The sequence below is a fragment of the Octopus sinensis genome, linkage group LG1, assembly GCF_006345805.1.
Source record: "Octopus sinensis linkage group LG1, ASM634580v1, whole genome shotgun sequence".
NCBI classification, from domain to species: Eukaryota; Metazoa; Mollusca; class Cephalopoda; order Octopoda; family Octopodidae; genus Octopus; species Octopus sinensis.
In genome coordinates, this window is record NC_042997.1 from 158,649,211 (window position 1) to 158,671,037 (window position 21,827).

Genomic DNA, 21,827 nt, shown 5'->3' on the forward strand with positions numbered 1-21,827 from the left:
AAACCACTACCAAGCAAATGATGCGATAACTGATGAGCAGGTACAAGGAATGAACGATGTCTAGGATTGTGCTGAATAGCTCCTCCTCAACAAATCTGTCCTTAAATAAGCCAAGAAACTTGCCGTGATCTCTTAAGAATTTGGCTAGACTAATAATTTGGCGTTCGACCCACTCATATTATTCACGCATGGATGATAGAATCATTACCACTTGCCAAATTATTAGTTGCTCTTGTGAAGGTCATTGAAAGATTGAGTAAATCATGGTCCAAAACGTTACCACTGACAAGTCCTTAAGCAATGAGACATAGAAATGGAATTTGGGTAGGGTAAACGCTCATATATGACAATCATCTGAGGAGATATAGAACAGACAGAGAACATGTGCATCAGTGACTTATTTCTAATGATGAAAACTATGCGTATCTTAGAATCAAGAACAATGTTGCATAATTCACTGCTGTGACTAAAGCCAGAATAACAAAAGAAAACTGTAGATTCTTGAAAATATGGAACTGAATTGCCTGCATTTAACAAGATTATATCTTGCAATACTTTGGTAGTGCAAGTGCAGATCTGCAGCCTGGACATCAAACTAGAAAGGTTCTGACCACTATTGACAACATCCACATCTACGACAACGGCAAAATCTATGTGACACGAATTGATGGCCGTAGGGATCTGTACAAACAGTCTTTAAATGTCGCATTGTATCTCTCAAACAATACTTGCTGAATAGTAAAGAAAAGAGTACTTTTCATTCACTCTCAAAAGTGAAAGCAACATCTTCTGAGTTGGAGAAGAACTAATGAGCAGATATTCTGAAAATAAAATACGACTCAAAGGAAGCTAGACTGACCTACTTAAACAGAAGCTTGGAGGAGAAGCAGGCAACATACCATCAAAAAGCATGGTTACATATCCCATAAGCTAGAGGATAACAAAATTACAGGAAGATAGCCTCTCTATTACATTCCATCAAGAAGGATGTGCCTTCGCTATCTGGTTTTGCTATACCAGTGTGGAAGACATCACCCACATCAGCAGTAGGTACCCCCAAAATGTCTACGAGATCTAACTGCCCTAAGGCATGATGTGGTTGCAAAGACTATTTACAACGCTACCCTCAATAGCTGTATACATCAAACGCATGTCAGTAGCAGCATGTATCCACACCTTTCAAAACAAGGAATACTAGAGGAGCACTCCAATAAAAACAGCAATTCTGTGCAGACATAACAGATCTGTTGGAGACTTCAGCTACACAGTGGCTGTGAGTGCACCATCGAAACACCAGAAAAATGTGAACATTTGTAGTTAATTAATATGGAACATACAGTTCTTGCACCCTGAGAATCAATACTGGTGTGACACTATCATCATAGGTACATTTAGTTATATATCTACAAATTTATACAAAATATTGAAAATACTAGGTTTTTCAAAGAAAGACTAAAACAAACTGACGGTTTTTAAGACATTACAAAGATTCTCCATTGGAAAATTTTTATATGATTAAATACACACCTTCGGATGTGTGCAATGACTGATCAACCAACTCAACTACATATTTACAAACACCGGGAAATCTTTTAAGCCAAAATTCTTGTCGCTTTGTTAGTAACAGGCTTGAACTTTTTCAAAAAGATCTTAAAGAAAACTACGTTCATACATACACAGATGCATTCTTATGTATGTAGATATACGTATGTAACAATATTTCTCTATTTTAACTGGTGACATGTGGTTCGACCTTAATTTCCTCTTCAGCCTTTACTTTCAGCACTTAGCATCCATGTTATATCACTCAAATACTCTTCACATGTATCTTTATTTTAATCATTTCCCCCATATATAGTATTTTTCTTATATGTACTTTTTTCTTTAGCGCTTAACTGTAAATTGCTTCCCTGTTTTGTTTCCCTACTTGCATCTAATTTCAATTCTTTTAACAGCTTTTACCTTCCCCAAGCATTTCACTTGTTACATAACCTTCAAAGACTTTTCACTAGCGTTATCATTTTACTTTATATTATTGCTATTCATATATTTATTCAATCGCTGTTTTCCCTTAAAAATCATATTCATCTTGCCTTTCTTTCAGCTCACAGTAGCGCCTGCTACCTGCTGCTGTCAATCACTCCGTCTTCTCACATGCACTTTGATTTCACCAACACTTCATACTCCCCCTCGACTATTCTACGAGGTTACACCTTCTTGTTTGTGCACCTTCACATACATACATACACCCAAATAAGGGACATGCACACCAAAAGAACACACCTTCCCCTATTCCCATGTCTGTACAATGATAACCTTGTATACGGGAAAAATACATCGAACACCTCCCCTCCTAACAACACACATAGAATTGCATTTCCAACGGCCCACTATCTCTTTCATATTCCCTTCTTTCTTCTCCAACTCCCTTTTCTCGTTCATTCTCTTTTATTTTTCTTTCCTATCGCCCTTGTAATGATGGGCTGACGTTCGAAACATCACTTTCCCTTCTTTTTACGCGTTAAATTAATACTATATCTGTTTGAACTTGTTCCTCCTACTTTGTACCTTTTGTGCTCATTTCTTTCTTTTTTATGCACACACCACAGATTTCCACAGTTTCGGTTTATGAATATTCACTCTCAAATTATATCGGTCCATTTAGAACTATGACAGATGAGTCTTATCCTAAGGTATTGTGCATAGTGCCGTAGTTTCAAACCACTTCGTATAGATGAGTTTATGATTTAGTCGGAAGAGGAAGCGCAGCCCTCCGACACTGAAGAGGAAAGAGAAGAACGAACCACAACTATTGATGATTTGGTGTGATGGAGCACATCACAAAATCAATTTTTTCTGAGATCGGAGAATTGAACCGAATACTTGGAGCAGATGTGACTCAGTCAAGAACCAGATGGTGGTACTAAACTAGGCGTCACATTAGATCTATTACCTAAAGTACGCACAGTCTCTTCGACCAGCAGCAGTATAATTTGTTTTCAAGCCTGTCTGTTTGTGTGTTTACAAATACACAATGATTTACTCATGCCGTTCTCCAGACTCTTCTCGGATTAAAAGAGATTACGTAATATCTGTTGTGAGTAAAATAAGCTGTCATGTTACGAATAAATAATTCACTTCTACCTCTTCACGACACACCTTGATTATTCACAGGGACCATATTTATAAAGTTGGAAATATGAAGGTATAAATATTTAAAACAAAATATAATGCCACATAATACTCCCCGCATCATACAGCCCTTCCTCTGATCTTCCTCTGGAAACGTATATTTATTTGGTCCTATTTTATACATCGACACTGTTTTATCCGGAGACAGTATGTTATCGATTAGTTAGCTCTTCACAAAGAGAATGACTTTGAGGATTTGGAGTTCGTTGTAAATGTTTATCTTCATACTATAATTACGCTTAAGGAGAATATTACTGCCCTTATGATGTATTAGATGTAAATAAACAAAGAATATTTAAGTGTCCACATATAATTATGTCCAGATTATCAATCGCCGGAACATCAATAGTTTATCCCACTCTGTATGATATAAGTGATTTAAAAGTAACATCATATATTAGGCTTTGGCACGAATTTGGACAACAACGAGAAAAGGTAAAGAAACGCCCAGAGGCAATTGTTAACCGTCTTTGATTGGGAAGTTAGTTTCAAGGAAGGAAAAATCTATCTCATGTGTGTGTGTGTGTGTGTGTGTGTGTGCGTGTGTGTGTGTGTGTGTTTGTGTGTGTGTGTAAGGAGGCGAACTGGCAAAAAAGTTAGCACACCGTATTTCGACTGCCGTTACGTTCTGTGTTCAAATTCCGCCGAGGTCGACTTTGCCTTTCATCCTTTCGGGCTCGATAAATTAAGTACCGGTTAGGCACTGGGTTCGATGTAATTGACTTAATCCGTTTGTCTGTCCTCGTTTGTCCCCTCTGTGTTAGCCCCTTGTGGGTAGTAAGGAAATATATATGTATGTGTGTATGCGTGTAAAATTATATTAAATAAATAATATACTAAACTAAGAAAAAAAGTCTTAAGACTCGCGATTTGAAACACGTAATTATCTTCCCAGGAGACCTATTTATGTTCTGTCACTTCCCTCTAATTAAATACACAAATCTATTTTTTATGCAAATTATTTCTTAATTTTTAATCTTTAAGCATTCATAACAAATTTGTAAATATTTTAGTATCAGAAATTTTCATTTGCATGCTTAAAAACAATGAATAGAAAGAACCACGTACTTTTTTATCTTTTGTGTGTATTCTAAAATATTTGTTATCGCTTAGAAAAAAGACATTATGATGTAAATTGCTTGTACATTTGTCAGTTTTGATAAGGAAACAGAGATGCTAATTTTTGTTATTTGCTAAACCATGCTATTTTGTTTATCTCCAAAAGATAATTGACCGGTTATTTAGCTAAGCTGGCTAAGTTGTTACTACACATGCAAATCATCTGCATTCAATTTTGCGCAACATAGAGTTATAATTATAAACTCCGCAACGAAATGGGATTATTCAGTATTCCAACAGTGAATCTTTCCACATTTACTGCCCATTTTGCTTTAACTCCACAAGAAGTACAATTGACGCTCCGCACAGAATTGCATCCTATATTTAGCAATCCCCAATATTATATATACATTCGCATTGCCACTGATAATTTCATATAATCGTAGCACAAGCTATAACAATGACTTTCCCTTCATTGAAGCTGTGCGATCTACCCCCTCACAATATTTTGGCGTCATCATGGTCGGTCGCCCCTTGCACCATTCTTAATTTCTTCATGCGATCTGCTCTAGAGAGACTTATTTTAAGCTTAATACAACATGCCCCACCCCTCCAATAGGCAGCGACTTTATCAGTGCAAGCTATGATCTTATCACGCTCTTTTAAAAACATTCTCTCTCTCCACATACATTCAAAGATACATACATATGTACGTACGTACGCATGGTCGCACGTACGTACGTACTTATGTATGTATGTATGTATGTATGTATGTATGTACATATATATAAGTTTGCCGCTATCGTTTGAAATTGAGGCATTATATATAAAATGCCTATGACTTCGAGACAAGATATCAAATAAAATTATCTGTGCACGTTTTCTAGGTATTCATTAATACGGCTATATGTCAAACTGAATCTTGTACTACAAGCAATCAAAATACGAAAAGTTCTAACAGTTAGTTCTCGCTGGCTGAACACTCATCAACAATTGGTCTTTCAAAAATTGTGTAATAAAAGCCGGACAAATCTTCGCACTATTTTGGCGTCTTCATGGTCGACCAGTACTATATCTGTCGGTCAGACACGACATACAGTTTATTAATACAGTTTCAAATCAATTACCAGATTTATACATGCAAACAGCCATTTTAGCATTGCAAAGCATCTCAATGGATAGGCAAATTTCACTGAGCTGTGTTGTAAAGCAACACTACAGGAACGGAACAGATATTTGTTCAGTGAACTGTTGAGATAAAGTAGGAAACTAAGAAATGGTTTTAAGAAAAACAATGTACTTTACGTCTGAAAAACCATTCAGTTTCAGTCTGCTTCATTAAATAGAAAACTAAATTGATGCAATGCTTTCAAAACACTCTTTTTTTTTTCAGCAGAATTCAATAATAAAATTTCCTTATCATTTTTATTTCTATTGTTACTTTCAATATTTAGGTTCCTTAAATTATACAAATACTTCATTAATAAAGTGTCCAAACCCTGTTGTGATTTATGTTAATCTTAAATATAAAACTAGAGTTTTATTTTTTTAGTTGTATGCGTTGGCATTCTATCAAATTCCTTAGGTAAGGTAACTATGTTCAGAATGAATTAAACTTATTTCATATTTTGCCAAATTTGCTAGATTATTATGTTGAGTATCAAAAAAAAATCTATTCAATATATTTGGTTTCAAACAATGCCAGTGTAACATAGACACACACGTACATGCATTCGCACATATATTTATACAAAGACACTTATAATGCAAATACACACAGACGTGTACATATATACGTATGTGTATGTGTGTTTGTGTGTGAGTGTATAAACATGATTGCCTCATTTTGTCAGTTGATAGCCGGCTCAAACTCAGCCTGATTGTACTGATTTATTGTCATCCTTGCGAGTGCACAAGTATAACTTTTCAAGCCACGCATCCAAAGCCATAGGACTTCATGAAAATAAAAGAGGAATTTAAAAATGATATATTGGATATAATTCACAAAAGTTTGCATAACACTTTACCAATCTCTCAGTCTCATGGTAACGTCCTGTACGAGCACCGCAACATGGTTGGTATCATTTTGATTGCATGTTTCATGTCAGAGTACCTGTCTTCCAAAAGAGCTGCTTTCCCCTCGGCTTTGACAAAAATACACTCTTAGGGAATATTTTTAACGCATACATGGGAGTCATGGTATTTAAACTATGACTGCACTCTCCTAAAACTCAGAACACCCGAAATGGAGCCTCATTACCGGATGCAGTTAATCCCATACCCAGAACAATGTATAAACATTCATATGTATACGAATATACACATATGCATACGTAATTTTATATGTACATTAGCTATTTAATCCGCCAATTAAATATTATCTGTTTCTTGAAGAATCTCCTATTATGTCCTTTTATCAGAGATTTGGCAGTCTGTGCATCAGTCTACAGAGGTTTGAATAGTTTGCTTATGGGACGGGTAGAATAATTCCGTCATAGCGTTTTATTATATCTTATTCTATGTTAAATGTTTTTATTCTTTGATCTGTTGTATACGATATACAGGCGTTGATAGAGCACTAAGCCATGTTAGTTTGTTTGCATTTCCAGCATTACTTAAGTGTGATCTGCATACTTACTGAAAATTACCGGCTGTAAATTTCTGTTGACATGTGACATCAGGTTGAGTTATTGCGTAATACGTAACTTTAAATTTTTCGTTCATAAAGAATCGACTCCATTATAAGATACAATTACACTATTATGTAGATAATTACTTTCCAACAAATTAATTGACAGAAGGCATTTCCACTTTCTGAGGGAGTGACGTCAGACTACTGGCTAAAATTATATTGATTTCCTTCCAGAATTTCAGACATGATTGGAAGATTTTAATAAGCCATATGTATCTGGATACAAAATCAGTCGTCTGCATGTTAACATTATATAAACTTTTACTCTAAATATATGTATATATATATATATATATATATATATATATATATATATATATATATATATATATATAATATATATATATATCAAATACACACAACATACGTAGACATACCTATATATAAAATCGTTTTTCTCCCTTTTTATTTTCCATTCCACACATTCACGTGATCTCCATCGAGGAGTGAAACATACTCCGGTAAAAAAAATTAAAATGACTTCTTTTTAATTTTCTAAATAAACATTTGTCCTTTTATAGAATAATAGTAATAAAATTAATCTTCCAAAGATAGATAAACGACAGTGAAGCAATTGTTAGTTAGATACTAAAGAGTTCACATAAATATTCGAAGGAAAGATACTTATAATTCTCTTATATTGTCTATTAAATTCATTTCACAATTTTTTCTAGTTACTATTTTAATGGTCACTGCATTAACTATAACATTCACTTAGCTGTGCTTTGTTTTAATGTCAACGATTTATTTTCTCGCATTACATTATCCAACTTAGGAATGTTTTCCGTCATTTCTTTGCTAAGCACAGTGATTGATTTTGCTTCTGTGATGAGATCTGAGCGAACCCTAAATATGTCGGTAATTGTCCCGCTTTTTTGAAAACCATTTCTCAAATATTTTAAGTCATTCGGAAATTCTGTTTTTCCACTCTTCAAAGTAAATTAAATTAGCTTTTTAGTATTTTCAACATTAAATATTTTGCAATAATCTAACGGTTCTTCAGTTGATATTAGTAGCTAGCTCTTTTCTTTTATCTGATGTTTTTATTCTTTGTAATACTATATTTCATCTATCCATTTGAAATTTAAGGTTCGTACAAAACATCCTGCGTGGCAAACTGTATTACAAAATACAAAAGATGGAAAATGCACATTAATTTTACTAACAATTACTGATTACTTCCCCTAAAGTCTATATGCCTTACGATTCATCATCAAATTATTTAAGGACAAAGATTCAAACTGAATTTACCTGTGCGTCCAAAAGGTTAATCTACATCATAATTTGCTCGGCATGTGAACACAACGATATAGGGCAAATAAGAATGTCGCTCAGACAGAGAACAACACTGCTTAGGAAACAAAATCCATTTCCCAAGATATAGATAAATTCCATTAAGCAAACACAGAGAGATGTGGGGGAAATATCCAACCAAACTTCAAAATTTTTCCCTATATGCCAAAGCAATAGAACAATCTCTGTAAAACAAGTGACGAATAAAGAGACTACATTTTTTCGAAAAATATCAGCCGCGCCTAAATGTAAACATACAATCGATATATAAGTATTTTAGTTCATATAATCGATTTACTTACCCTAAAGAATGATTGTGGGGTAAATTGTCTCTTCTGCTTCTAATAATTGCAATCAGTGATTAACTCTCCTACAATTTATTTATCTATCGCTTCATTTACAGAATATCTATTCTACTAATATGGAATGAAAACTTATGATAGCATGAAATTAAAACACTATCACTAACTACTAACTCGTGATTAGCATTAGCAAAACTGGTCACCTATGTAAATATTTTATTTCATATATATATATAATCAAAATAAGCAACAGGATATCGTGTAGTAATGCAGTATGGCCGTTTCAAGCGAATCTATTTAATTGAGCAATGTAATCATTACATCAGTTTAAATTCAGTGCTATCTTCAGTTGCACAAAATATGGAATTTTTAGCAAGTAGGACACATTAATGTAATTTTCCTTAAATATTTCAATGACCATACCTAGCCATGAGCTGTCAACTCACTCTTGTTCTTTATTCAAAATAGACACAATCTTCTAGTCTCAGATTTAATAGATGATAAAGAGATAAATGAATTAGAAATTAATTACAACCCTCACAATCCTATAACCCCACTATGCTCCATGCGATTCTAAGAAATTGTAGTCTATTCTTAGTCACTTTGCTACAATAGCGACAGCATGAATTTCTTCCATCTTCTTACTCTGGTAAAATATTTAAGAAAAATTATATCAATGTGACCAACTTGCTAAAAAAAGTCTATATTTTGTGCAGCTGAAGATAGCACTGAATATAAATTTATGTAAGTGGAGTCGCTTGAAACGGTCGAACTGCATTACTACTTGATATTCTGTTGCTTAAGGTGGCTAGCTGGCAGAATCTTTAGCACCCCGGGAGAAATGCTTCGCGGTCTTTACGTTCTGAGTTCAAATTCCACCGAGGTTGACTTTGCCTTTCATCATTTCGGGGTCGATAACTTAAGTACCAGTTGCGTACTGGGTCAATCTAATCGACTAGTTCCCTCCCACCGAAAAATTTCGGACCCTGCACCTAGAGTGGAAAATGATATCCTGTTGCTTATTTTGATTTTATTCACTTTACTTCGAGATGTGCGTTTAGTACCGGACTGACTTGGTGCTTCAACGTAAGTACACAATTCAAGTGAATCTTAATTATTTCTTTTCTATACATTATACATATATATATATATATATATATATATATATATATATATATATATATATATTATATATATTTATATAGATTATATATATTTATTATATATATATATATATATATATATTTTTTATATGTATTTAATTTATATATATATATATATATATATATATATATATATATATTATATATATGTATTTATATTTATATATATATATATATATATATATATATTCATATGAATATATATGAAATATATATTCATATATATATATATATATATTATATATATATATATATATATTCATATATAATATATATATATTATATATATATATATATTCATGTATATATATTATATGGTATGTATTGGATTAACTGTTGAAGTGGACGGACGTCTATTTGTTTCTCTCCCAAGTCAGTAGCAAGCTACACAGCTTCAAAACCTAACTGACCTTAAATATATATATATTGTAACCACGTGTTTACCTACAAACCCGTAAGTACGTTTTCATTTAACTACAAATGTTATATACACCTGTTTTTTCTTTTAATATCCTCAACAACCAAATAATCAAAACTCACACTTAAGAGAGAACATTTATATATAATACACTTCTTTAACTCCCAAGAAAGAATATATATTTTTTCAAAATCAAAAGGAAAACAAACAAAAGAAAAACAAACATGACTAACTTGCAGGCCTGCAACAGACGAAATTGGTCTGATAACGAAATTGATGTTTTAATAAACACTTGGTTCTCTCTTTCCCAAACAGAAAATCTAAATGTTTTGTGTTTGAATGAGATTGCCGAAAAAAACATCACAAGTGATCAACACACGATCCGTCAAACAGATTCGTAGTAAACTGAAACATATCGAAGTATCTTTCAAACTGACAAAAGGCCATTATGAAAAGCTTCTCATATTTTCACAGTTCAAGAACAGCAACAGCTAGAAAATCAGCAGCCACAACAACAACAACAACAGAATGAGCCACTCCTGGTTCCCAGCACAATGGCTGACCCTAACATCGGTCAAGCACAACAACAACAACAACAACAGCCACAGCAACAAGAACAACAACAGCCACTCCTCAACTCTAGCGTACTAGATGATTCACTAAATGCCAGTATCTTTACACTGCTCTCACGGCAACCACCACAATTATCATCATCATCATCACCACCGCTGCCACCATCGTCTTCTATCACCAAAAATACCAACAGAAAACCAAATAAGAAACCACTGCCCTCTTCCCCCACATCACCACCTCAATACTACTGCAGTAACAAAAACTTAAAGAAACATAGGAAGCAGAATGCGACCCCCACGGCACAAACAAGAAATCCCCAAATATGCCGCTATTCACTGCGCCAGAGACTCTGCACAAATAGTGACTGCATCTTCACGCATCTACCCGGCACTAGACGCACTACCGGCCAAGGCCAAAGCACGCATCCCACAATAACATCAACACCACCAAATAGTAAATCGAAATTCAAAACAAACACCAACTCGGAGTCCCAAAATCTGCCGGTATTCCCAACGTTGAGAGAACATGTCTGCTACTGAGTGACTGTCCCTTCCCTCATCTTCCAGGGACCCGACGCACAAACAGAAACGGGGCCTCAAGCCAACACACAAACCTGAATAAAAATAAAAATATAGACAACACACCATGCTGCAGTAATGCTGGTCCAGTCTTTTCAGGAAGACACAAAAACAACAACACAAAAGTGGAAACTACAACCATACCAACAGTGCAACCACACCTCCAGCCAAAACTGCTCCCTAAGCAGGAAAATTCTTTTTAGCCATGTTGAACATGGCAAAAGAGATACACAAAAACATTCTAGCCATCACTCAACCACCATCCTATGCTATTACCCCAGTGCACCAATTCCCCACATTGCTGCCACTAACACACACAAAAATCCAAGCCCCCTGCAACAGTCAAAACAGCAGCCACTACACTAACCTCCACATTCCTACTCAATGCAAAAGGTGTCAGCCCTTCCATCAATGCACAAAAATGGAAGGTCCAATTCATTGAATGAAGACTGGGTTGGTAACCATTCACACCACATCCCTTTCTTCATTCTCACTGAGACCCACCTTGACAACTCCCACTGGAAGCCGAAGTGAGAGTGAAGAATTTCACAACCATCCGCGCGGATCGTATCGGCAGGAGAAGGAAGGGTGGAACTGCCATTTTCCTGCATGATTCATTTACGGCAGATGGAAATAGTATATTCTCCAACGGCTACTGTGAATCAGTCACCGTGCACAACAAAGCCAATGACCTGACAGTAATTGGGCTCTATAGGCCGCCCCAAACACCCATACTGTGCTTTAAAGAATGCCTCAACAGCATTAAGTGCTTTATTCAACAGTGCCATTCTAGCAACATACTCATGAGTGGGAGACTTCAATCTACCCTGTGTGACTGGACTACAAATGTTTGAAACCAAGCACTCCCGCCTCAACCGCTGACAAAGAAGCAGCAGAGTCACTTTTCGACTTTACGAATGAGTTTTTCTTGTCCCAACTTGTCCTTGCACCAACAAGACATCAGAAACTTTGGACCTAGTGTTTAGTAACCACACTAACACTATACATAACGTTACAGTGGAAAAAACCCTTCTTTCAGACCATGACATGGTTCTCTGTAACATGAAATTCCACCAGCCGAAAGCTAATCCTAGTGACCTTCCTCCAGCCCACCATTTGACAACATGGATCTCCATAATGCCAACTGGGATGCAATCAGGAACGAGCTATCACATGTTGACTGGTCCTTTACACATACACACATCTCCACCAACCATAAAACATCTTGGCAGATCTTTGTAGACACCGTCACAGACATATGTGCAAAACTCCCCACCAAGACCTGTGAACAAAAAGTGCAGAATCCCCAAAACAGAAAAACTATTATCAGAAAAATAAAAAGAACAAACAAAAAAATTAACAAACTAAAGTACTGCCAACAGCAACACACACATTCGACGGCTATCGCACTGCTTGAATCCAAAAAATATAACCTCCAACAATGCATGAAGACCCTCATCAATAACCAAAGATCAGCTGAGGAGAAGTGGGCCATTGGAAAAATCAAAACTCAACCCCAAAGTGTTCTTTTCATTTGCGAGGAAACGCAGGGTCACTGTCTCCACTGTAGGCCCTCTAATTGACGAAAACTGGCACTCTCCAAGATAATGCCCAAATCCATGCCGAGATACTGCAGAAACAATACTGCTCTGTTTTTCAGCAATCCTGATATGGCCGATCTGGGCTGTATCAGTGATGTCAAACCCCAACACACTATATCGGACATAACGTTTAGTGCCCCTGATGTCTTAGCGGCGATAAAACGAAATAAAACACAATTCAGCAGTAGGCCCCGATAGGTTCCTGCTTGTGTCCTGAAGGTGTGTCGACACCAACTTGCATCTCCCCTGCTAATCTGTGGAGAAACTCACTGGATGCTGGCTATATTCCAAAAAACCTTCTGTCCCAGTCTGTTGTCCCAGTTTTCAAAAAGGGAAACAAGTCCCTTGCAGTGAATTACCGTCCGATCTCACTCACCTCTCATATCATCACGGTATTTGAGGGGTGGTGAGATCTCGAATAACCCAATTTCTGGAAAGCAACAGACGGCTGATCTCCAACCAACATGGGCTCCGTAATGGAAGGGACTGCCTAAACGCAGCTCCTGCATCACTTTGAGGACATTTTGAGAGCTTTGGGAGAGGGCTCCAACACCGATGTCATCTACCTTGATTTCAGTAAGGCCTTCGACAGGGTCGATCACAAGATCTATTGAAAAAACTATCCAACATTGGTGTCTCTGGAAAGTTACTGAAATGGATCAAGTGTTTCCTGACAGACAGATCTCAACATGTTGTAGTTGAAGGGGTAAAATCAAGCCCAGCCAAAGTCAGTAGTGGCGTTCCGCAAGGCACTGTGCTGGGCCCACTTCTTTTCATCATTTACATTAATGACATTAATGACATCATCAAGCACAGCAGCATAAAAATCTTTGCAGATGACTCCAAGCTACAGAAGGTCATAAATGAGGCGAGTGACCGGACATGCCTTCAATCAGATCTACTGGCTGTTATCCAATGGGCAGAAAAAAAACAATATGCTGCTGAACGAGGATAAATTTGAGCTAATCCACTTTGGAAAAGAGGATGCCCTGAAACTCCCATACTCCCTTCCTTCAGGTGAAACTCTCGCGGCGTCCAACAACATCAGAGACCTGGGAGTAATTGTGGACAAACAACATAAGCTGGGCCACTCATATAAACACCAAAGTTGACATGGCCCGCAGAATGTGTTCCTGGATTCTCAGAACTTTCCAGTCGTGAGATATCCACACCATTATCCTTCTCTTCTCCACTTTTGCCCGACCCCACTTGAATACTGTTGTCCACTGTGGTCTCCCCACACAATACAAGGTATCATAAAAGTTGAAGCACCTCAAAAGCAATCACAAAAAAGATAGATGGCATGACAGGCCTCGACTATTGGGGGTCGACTAGAAAAGCTAAAACTCTATTCTCTCCAACGTCGTCGTGAGCGCTACATCATCTGCATGATGTGGAAAATATTCCATCAGCATTGCCCAAATGATGTTGGCATCACCTTTAAGGTACATCCAAGGCTTGGGCCCCGTGCCATCCGCCCAAAACAAAAATCGCACTCTCATCTCATAACAACAATACGGCACAATTATTCACCTCAATTGGCCCCGCTCTCTTTAACATTACACCAAAACACATTAAAACAGAAACTGACCCTATAGGGTTCAAGAAGTCTTTGGACAGATCCTTCAAGAAATCCCGGATAAACCCCCTACACCCGGATATGCCTCTGTAAACAATAACTCTCTACTTGAGTGGGCCATAGTGCCCAATTCTGACTTGAAAGACTTCACCAGGTGGTGCTATTAAGTTAGACATGGCCTGGGCCAATATGGCCGAAAACCTATCAAGTATCAAAGTATCAAAGTATATTCATATATATATTCAGATATATATATATAGTATATATAAGATTATATATATATATATATATATATTAATATATATATAGATATATATATATATATTATATATATATGTATATATATATATATATCTATATATATATATATATATATATATATATATATATATATTATATTATATATAAAAGGGCTTAGAAAATAAATATTACTATCAGATCAGTATGCGGCAAAGTATATTATAATATATATAATATATATTTATATATGGTGAAATTGATATAATAATTATTTTATTGTGAAATATATATATATATATATATATTCTAATAGATATATATATATATATATATATATATATATCTATATATATATATTTTTCTAGTTTCAGCTCACAAGCTGTGGCCATGCTGGGGCACCGCCATTTGGTGTTGCTACATGATTTTACTTCACGAATGCTTTTTAGCAACTGCCTTTGGTGCATGAGAGAGTTCGATGCAACTGCCCTCATCTGCACCTCCTGCCGTGAAGTTGGTTCATCTGGGACACCTGACAAGAAGAGATCCAGTTTATTTTAAAGACATCTGCATCCACCCCATGCAGGTCTATTAGGTTCTTCGGGAGGATATTGAAGAGCTGTGGGGCCTCCGAAGCCCAGGCTATCACAGTATCTCGTCCTACATCTTGATGGCAAATTTGGAGTCCTTGGCACGATGCAGTGGCGCCCAGTTCTGGCATTTGTGTAACTCTCGATGCCAAAGTTTGGGACAAGTCCTTTAGCATCTTCCAGATGTATATATGGTATATCTTCTCGCCCGCTCTAAGGAATAGAGTTTTAATCTCTTGAGTCTTTCCCAGTAGCTTATATGCTGCACAGAGGCTATCTTCTTCGTGTAGCTTCGTTGGATCGCCTCAAGTTCTGTGATTAACTTGACACTGAATGGTGACCATAGCTGAGAGCAATAGTCAAAGTGGCTTAGAACAAGTGTCCCCAGAGGACCATCATGGCTTCCCGGTCTCTTGTTCTAAAGGTTCTAAGATTCCATCCGGTCAGCCGCCTACATTTCATTGCCAATTTAGCAACACGCACATGAAAGGTTGCATTATCCCTCGTGTAAATACCCAGGTCTCGCACTGATTGTGCCCCTGGGATTGCAATCCCTCCGGGTCCAGTGTATTCATTGGGTATTGCATTTAGTTTTGCATGCTGATAGCATAAAGCTCGTAACTTTTCAGCATTGAACTGCATGATATTCTTTTCAGCCCACTTGTATATTTGTCCAGCTCACATTGCAGGTGCTTTGTGTCTTCAGGGTTCTGTATTGCATTATATATATATATATATATATAATATATATATATATATATATATATATATATATATATATATGCATATATATATATGCATATATACATATATAGAATATATATATATATATAGTATATATGCATATATATATATATATATATGCATATATATATATATTGCATATAATATATATATAATGCATATATATATATATATATATATATATATATATATATGCATATATATATATATATATATATGCATATATATATATATATATGGATATATATATTATAATATATTGCCTATCTATATATATATATATATAGATATATATGCATATATATATATGCATATATATTATATATATATATATATTATATATGCATATATATATATATATGCATATATACATATATATATATTTATGCATATATATATATATATATATATGCCTATATATATATATATATATATATATATATGCATATATATATATAATATATGATATAAAAAAACATATATATATATATATATATATATATATATATATATATATATATGGCGAATCGAAGCAGACGAATTCGAGAAAGTGTTTATTCTATCAGGCATAGTAACTGTTTTTTACAGACACATTGAAAAGATATAATTTCAAAATTCCATACCTGAAATGGAAAAAATGAAGGATACATTTTCAAGTTTTATGTTATGATAATTTGTCATTTAGACATTCTGTGGAGTATGCAGAAACGGAATACAGTTGCAAATAACACAAATCCGGTATACAGGAGCAAACACCATGACATTCCTCCGCAATAGCCACTGAAGGACACGACATACAGAAGGAGACGAGCAAAAGGCAAAATCCTACCTCATCGCAGCACCGAGAAATAGAGACCTGAAAATAAAGAGGAGATAGATGAATAAGTGCTGTTAAAATAATCACCAACAATTACACGCCGACTATTGAGAAGAAGCGAAAAACAAAACCTGAGAGATTCTCAATATCGTGTCAATAGGAAATAAATACGGTGTGTAAGCCATTGGTTATGCAAAACCTTGTCAGTGAGTAATAAATGTACAGTAGGGAAGCAGTCATACCGGAAAAACTGTGTAGCTGTAGAGAATCAAAGTGGTGTTATAATTTGAATAAAAACACTTATTTACTCCTTATGGTGATTCTACTTAGCAGTACAAAGTAGTATTTGGGTTGATTTTAATGCTTTCTGTAGCTCAGATTTTCTTTACTATTTTAAATTTATCCCTTCCCTTTTAAGCTAATTTTTATTAACTGTATTCTAACATTTGTTATTTAGAGTCACACAATCTTCGTGCTTTTACCTTTCTCTTCTCAAAGCTCGTTTTTCCAGCGTTCACCACTTCACAACGTCTTGGCTTAACAGCCCTCACCATTTGTTTTTATTGTTTTGTTCTCATTGTCCTGTTTATCTTACCACTTTCACTCTCCGCAAAAAATCCCAAATTTTATTTAATTTGCTCCGCGGGAAGGACTGTTTTAAAGTAGTCACGTCTTGTCCCTACCTTCGAAACGTGGGGTAGATAAAACAGTGAATAACTGATGAAGGGAATGTTCTTTATGTTGCTTGTCTTGTTTCTCTGTTAGTGTTTTTTCGTTTTCTATGTTTTTGTTTTTATTTTCTCTTTTCTCATTCTGTCTACGTTGTTTTATGTCCTGTACCCATATATGCATGTATAAATACATATGTATGTAGGTATGTACATATATGTGTGCATATATGCATATTTATAATTATATATATTATATATTTATATATACATATAATATATATATATATATATATATATATATATATATATATATTATATATATGGTGTGTGTGTTGTGTGTGTGTGTTAGTAAATATGTATGTGCGTTTGTATGTAAATGTGATAATAATTTTAAAGAAAAAGAACTTACTGCAATAACGAAGGACAATAGTGCTGTGTACAATATATAAATTTAATAACTGGATTATCTCTTCACCTATATTTCAACTAACACTGTTACCGTTTCCGGATCTTCAGATAATATATGAAATTCATCTTTTCATGTTAAATGCTAAATTCATAATTAAGATAAGCTTATTTTCTTTATTGCTTGAATTGACTATCACTTTTACCGAATTATCTGTTAATTTATTGCAAATTATATCTGCGTTCTATTTACTACATATAATTATACCCATCAATATGTCTCTTTGAATTTACCTGTCTATCTTTGCATTGTAATATACATATATGATATTTTCTATAACCAAGTATATTTGCGTGCAGTTGAAGGAAAAAAGCAATATAATATCGTATATTAGTCATTGTGTTTTTCTTATCAATTACCTCTTGCAACCAGAGGGATGTTACTCAAACTGGCACTTCATGAGTTACGATGACTGGGGTTCCAGTTGATCAGATCAACGGAACAGCTGAGCACTCCACAGTCACGTGTACACTTACCGTAGTTCTCGTGTAGATTAAGAGTGACACAAAGTGTGAGAAGGTTGTTTTTTTAATACCTGTATAACAGATTTTTCCAGCAACGTGAAATATAGACACAGCGCACTACTGGGAATCAATCTCACGACCACTAAGCCACTAAGTACCCTGACAACTAAGCCACGCTCCTTCACCAGGGATGTTACTCTAACATTAGTGTCCCACATCACAATTTGATATTTTCTGTTTATGATGTGTAGCTGTGCTTTTTATAGGCTAATCATTTTCACATTTCCATCATCACATATATAATATATATATATATATATATATATATATATATATATATATATATATATATATAGAATGGTTGTATACTGTCAATCTAACACGAACGTGACAGTAGGGGGTTACACCACCGCTGTTTAGCCCTAGGAAGCATCGACGCCTCCTGATGGCTTTGACACATTTTTCCTGTGTCCTTATATACATTTACGAAGGGGAGACAAATACCCCAGCCGGTAAAACAGCGGTGGTGTACCCCCCTTTTGTCACGTTCGTGTTAGATTGACAGTATACAAACCATTCTATCGCCCCACCACCGTACATATCTCTACGAGAGATTTAGAATATATTAGTATATTCTGATATATATATATATATATATATATATATATATATATATATATATAAATTTTAAAATAATAAGGGTGAAATATTGAATATCAACTTGATTAATATCAATTTAAAAAATCAGTGGACTAGCATATTGCAAAAAATATTCTACTTACAGGTCATCCATCTTATATATATATATTATGTTATATTATATTATATTATATTATATTATATTATATTATATTATATTATATTATTAGGGAATATTACTTCCGAGTACACAGAGGAAAATACATTCAAATTAGATGTACTAAATTGAACATCTCTCAATGTTTAATTCGTATATATGAAAGTAGTGTTAGAGATAGAACCACCTGCAACTCAATCAACATTGAAATATTTTATACCCGAGCACTCCATAAAATGTTAAATATTAAATTTTATACTAGCTGTATCTATTCTAAATTCCGTATTTTCCGTTTACAAGACTACACGTGTTTCATGAAAGTACATCGGTATCGATATCAAACGAGATATCTAATTTCAATACATAATCGGTTCGATATACTCCCAATCTTCAGGTCTGGGTTCCTCAACATTTTTCACTACCCCTACCTCTTATATACCTCCATGACACTCGAATTCTTCAATATAATCTTACTTAACATATACAAATGAATGGAAATACAAATAATAAATAAATAAAAATAATAACTGAATATTAAAATTTAAGGAGTAAAAATCTAAGGAATAAAAATTCAAGGAATAAACTTTTAAGGAAAAAACATTTAAAGAGAAAAAAGTACGAGTAAAAATTACGAATAAAAGTTACGAATAACGAATAAAGAATTGCGAATGAACAAATTCGAAATAAAAATTATATATATATATATAAAAAACTGTAAATATAATATGTGACAATTATTCGGTAGCCATGATAAACTCCGAGTTTCGGATGTCAGGGCGGAAACCCACGCCGGCATCTCTTCAGTTATCGGGCTGGCCTGATAACTGAAGAGATGCCGGCGTGGGTTACATAGTATACTTACTGATAAATTCCTCTATTTACGTAAAATCGAGGTCTCCTTCGTTCTTTTGTTGTCTTGCCATTTGTATCAATATTTATATATATATATATATATATATATAGATAGAGAGAGAGAGAGAGAGAGAGAGAGAGTGAGAGAAAGAGAGAGAGAGTGAGTGAGAGAAAGAGAGAGAGAGTGAGTGAGTGAGAGAGAGAGAGAGAGAAAGAGTGAGAGAGACATTGATAAGTTTTATATTTTATATTTCCATACATTTGCACAGAAAAACACGTGCTACACTCAAGCAAAAATAGTTCACATAGCGAAACAAATTCAAACATTCGTTGTTGAACCATTCCCCAGTTGAAAAATATTAAATATCGAGAATATTAGATATCAATAAGTAAAGAATGTCCTATGAATTAAATGAGAAATCTACAAGGTATCAAAATTCAAAATTATCTACATTCAGTCACAGAATATTTTTTAAAATCCTTTATCAAATAAAGTAGGTAGTGCACCGTACCATATTATCAAAGTCAATGAGAAATGCATCTAATCAAACAAACATAACGCCATAAAGAAAATTAACCTAGACAAATAGATTAGATCGAAACATGAAATACAACACAAAATAGAACCATAGTGCGAAAATGACAAGTATTTTACTTTCGAAGATTACAGATACTATTTACAAATTGAACCATCTGTCTGATTAATAACGTGAGAAAGTCATATTAGATAGAAACCTCTCAATATATAAATTTTTGCCAACGCTACCACATCGTCGAAAGACAAAACGTATGTCATCGTATGTTTAAAGTTTATAGGGAACAAAATATGAAATAGGTTTTTTTACAGTAAATTTTAAAAAAAAAACATTACAACCATTCTCCAAAGAACTATATGCTCATCAAACCATCATCCATGTAAATCAATAATCAATAATGCTAAACAAGGGAAAGCAATCATATAACAATTGTTGACAATAATTATAAGCTACAGCTAATCTATATGAACTAAACAAAAACTAATAACATTATTGAGGTCAGTAAGTATGTAGAAGTATGCGCGATTCATATAGTCTTAAATATATATATATTATATATTTGTATATATGTATGGATGTTATATATATATATATAATTATATATCTTTGTGTATATATATATATAATATATTATATATATATATATATATATATATATATATATATATATATATATATATGGTTTGCATATAATGTGCGTGTGTGTATATGCATGTTTTTATATACAAAGGTGTATAAAATATATAATACCTACTTCTAATGAATCAGTTGGAAATTTGCTAAAACAACTAAACCTTCCATAAGCCAACTAAAAGACAACTTAAACTAAAATTCCAAAACATATGACTTAGAAAGTAGTTAACTTTATTTGTGTATACTTCGGCAAAATATTAAACCTTAAATTATTATATAGTATTAATTCGGAAACCCATTGAATCTTTATATCAGATGTATTAACAATGTGATAAATCTAAAACTGTCTGCAAGTTGGGAAATGTAGTAATAATACTGATCAACTAACCGATATATTTGTCAAAAGAAGAGTTAAAGACGCTCCCATATGATGCCCCCTGCAAAAATGAATGTAAAGAAAAATGTGATATGCAGCGAAAAGTAGGACTATTGCAAAGAATAGCAATAAAATCCTACTGCTTAAATGTTAAAATATTAATCGCATAAAACTCTTTCACCCTAATTTTGAATT

The 21,827-nt window shown here is 34.3% G+C and overlaps 1 protein-coding gene and 1 long non-coding RNA gene across 2 annotated transcripts in view; one reads left to right on the forward strand and one right to left on the reverse strand.

Moving 5' to 3' along the window:
* LOC115213535 (synaptotagmin-1) overlaps nt 1–21,827 on the forward strand; it is a 479,245-nt gene that overhangs the window by 160,015 nt on the left and 297,403 nt on the right. The gene's annotated exons all lie outside the window — the stretch shown is intronic.
* Nucleotides 8,609–21,827, reverse strand: part of LOC118764842 — a 15,519-nt gene continuing 2,300 nt past the window's right edge. The window contains exons 2-3 of the long non-coding RNA XR_005000667.1: nt 13,774–13,776; nt 8,609–8,621 (exon numbers count right to left, since the gene is read on the reverse strand). This is a non-coding gene — a long non-coding RNA (uncharacterized LOC118764842). The remainder of the gene's footprint in view (nt 8,622–13,773; nt 13,777–21,827) is intronic.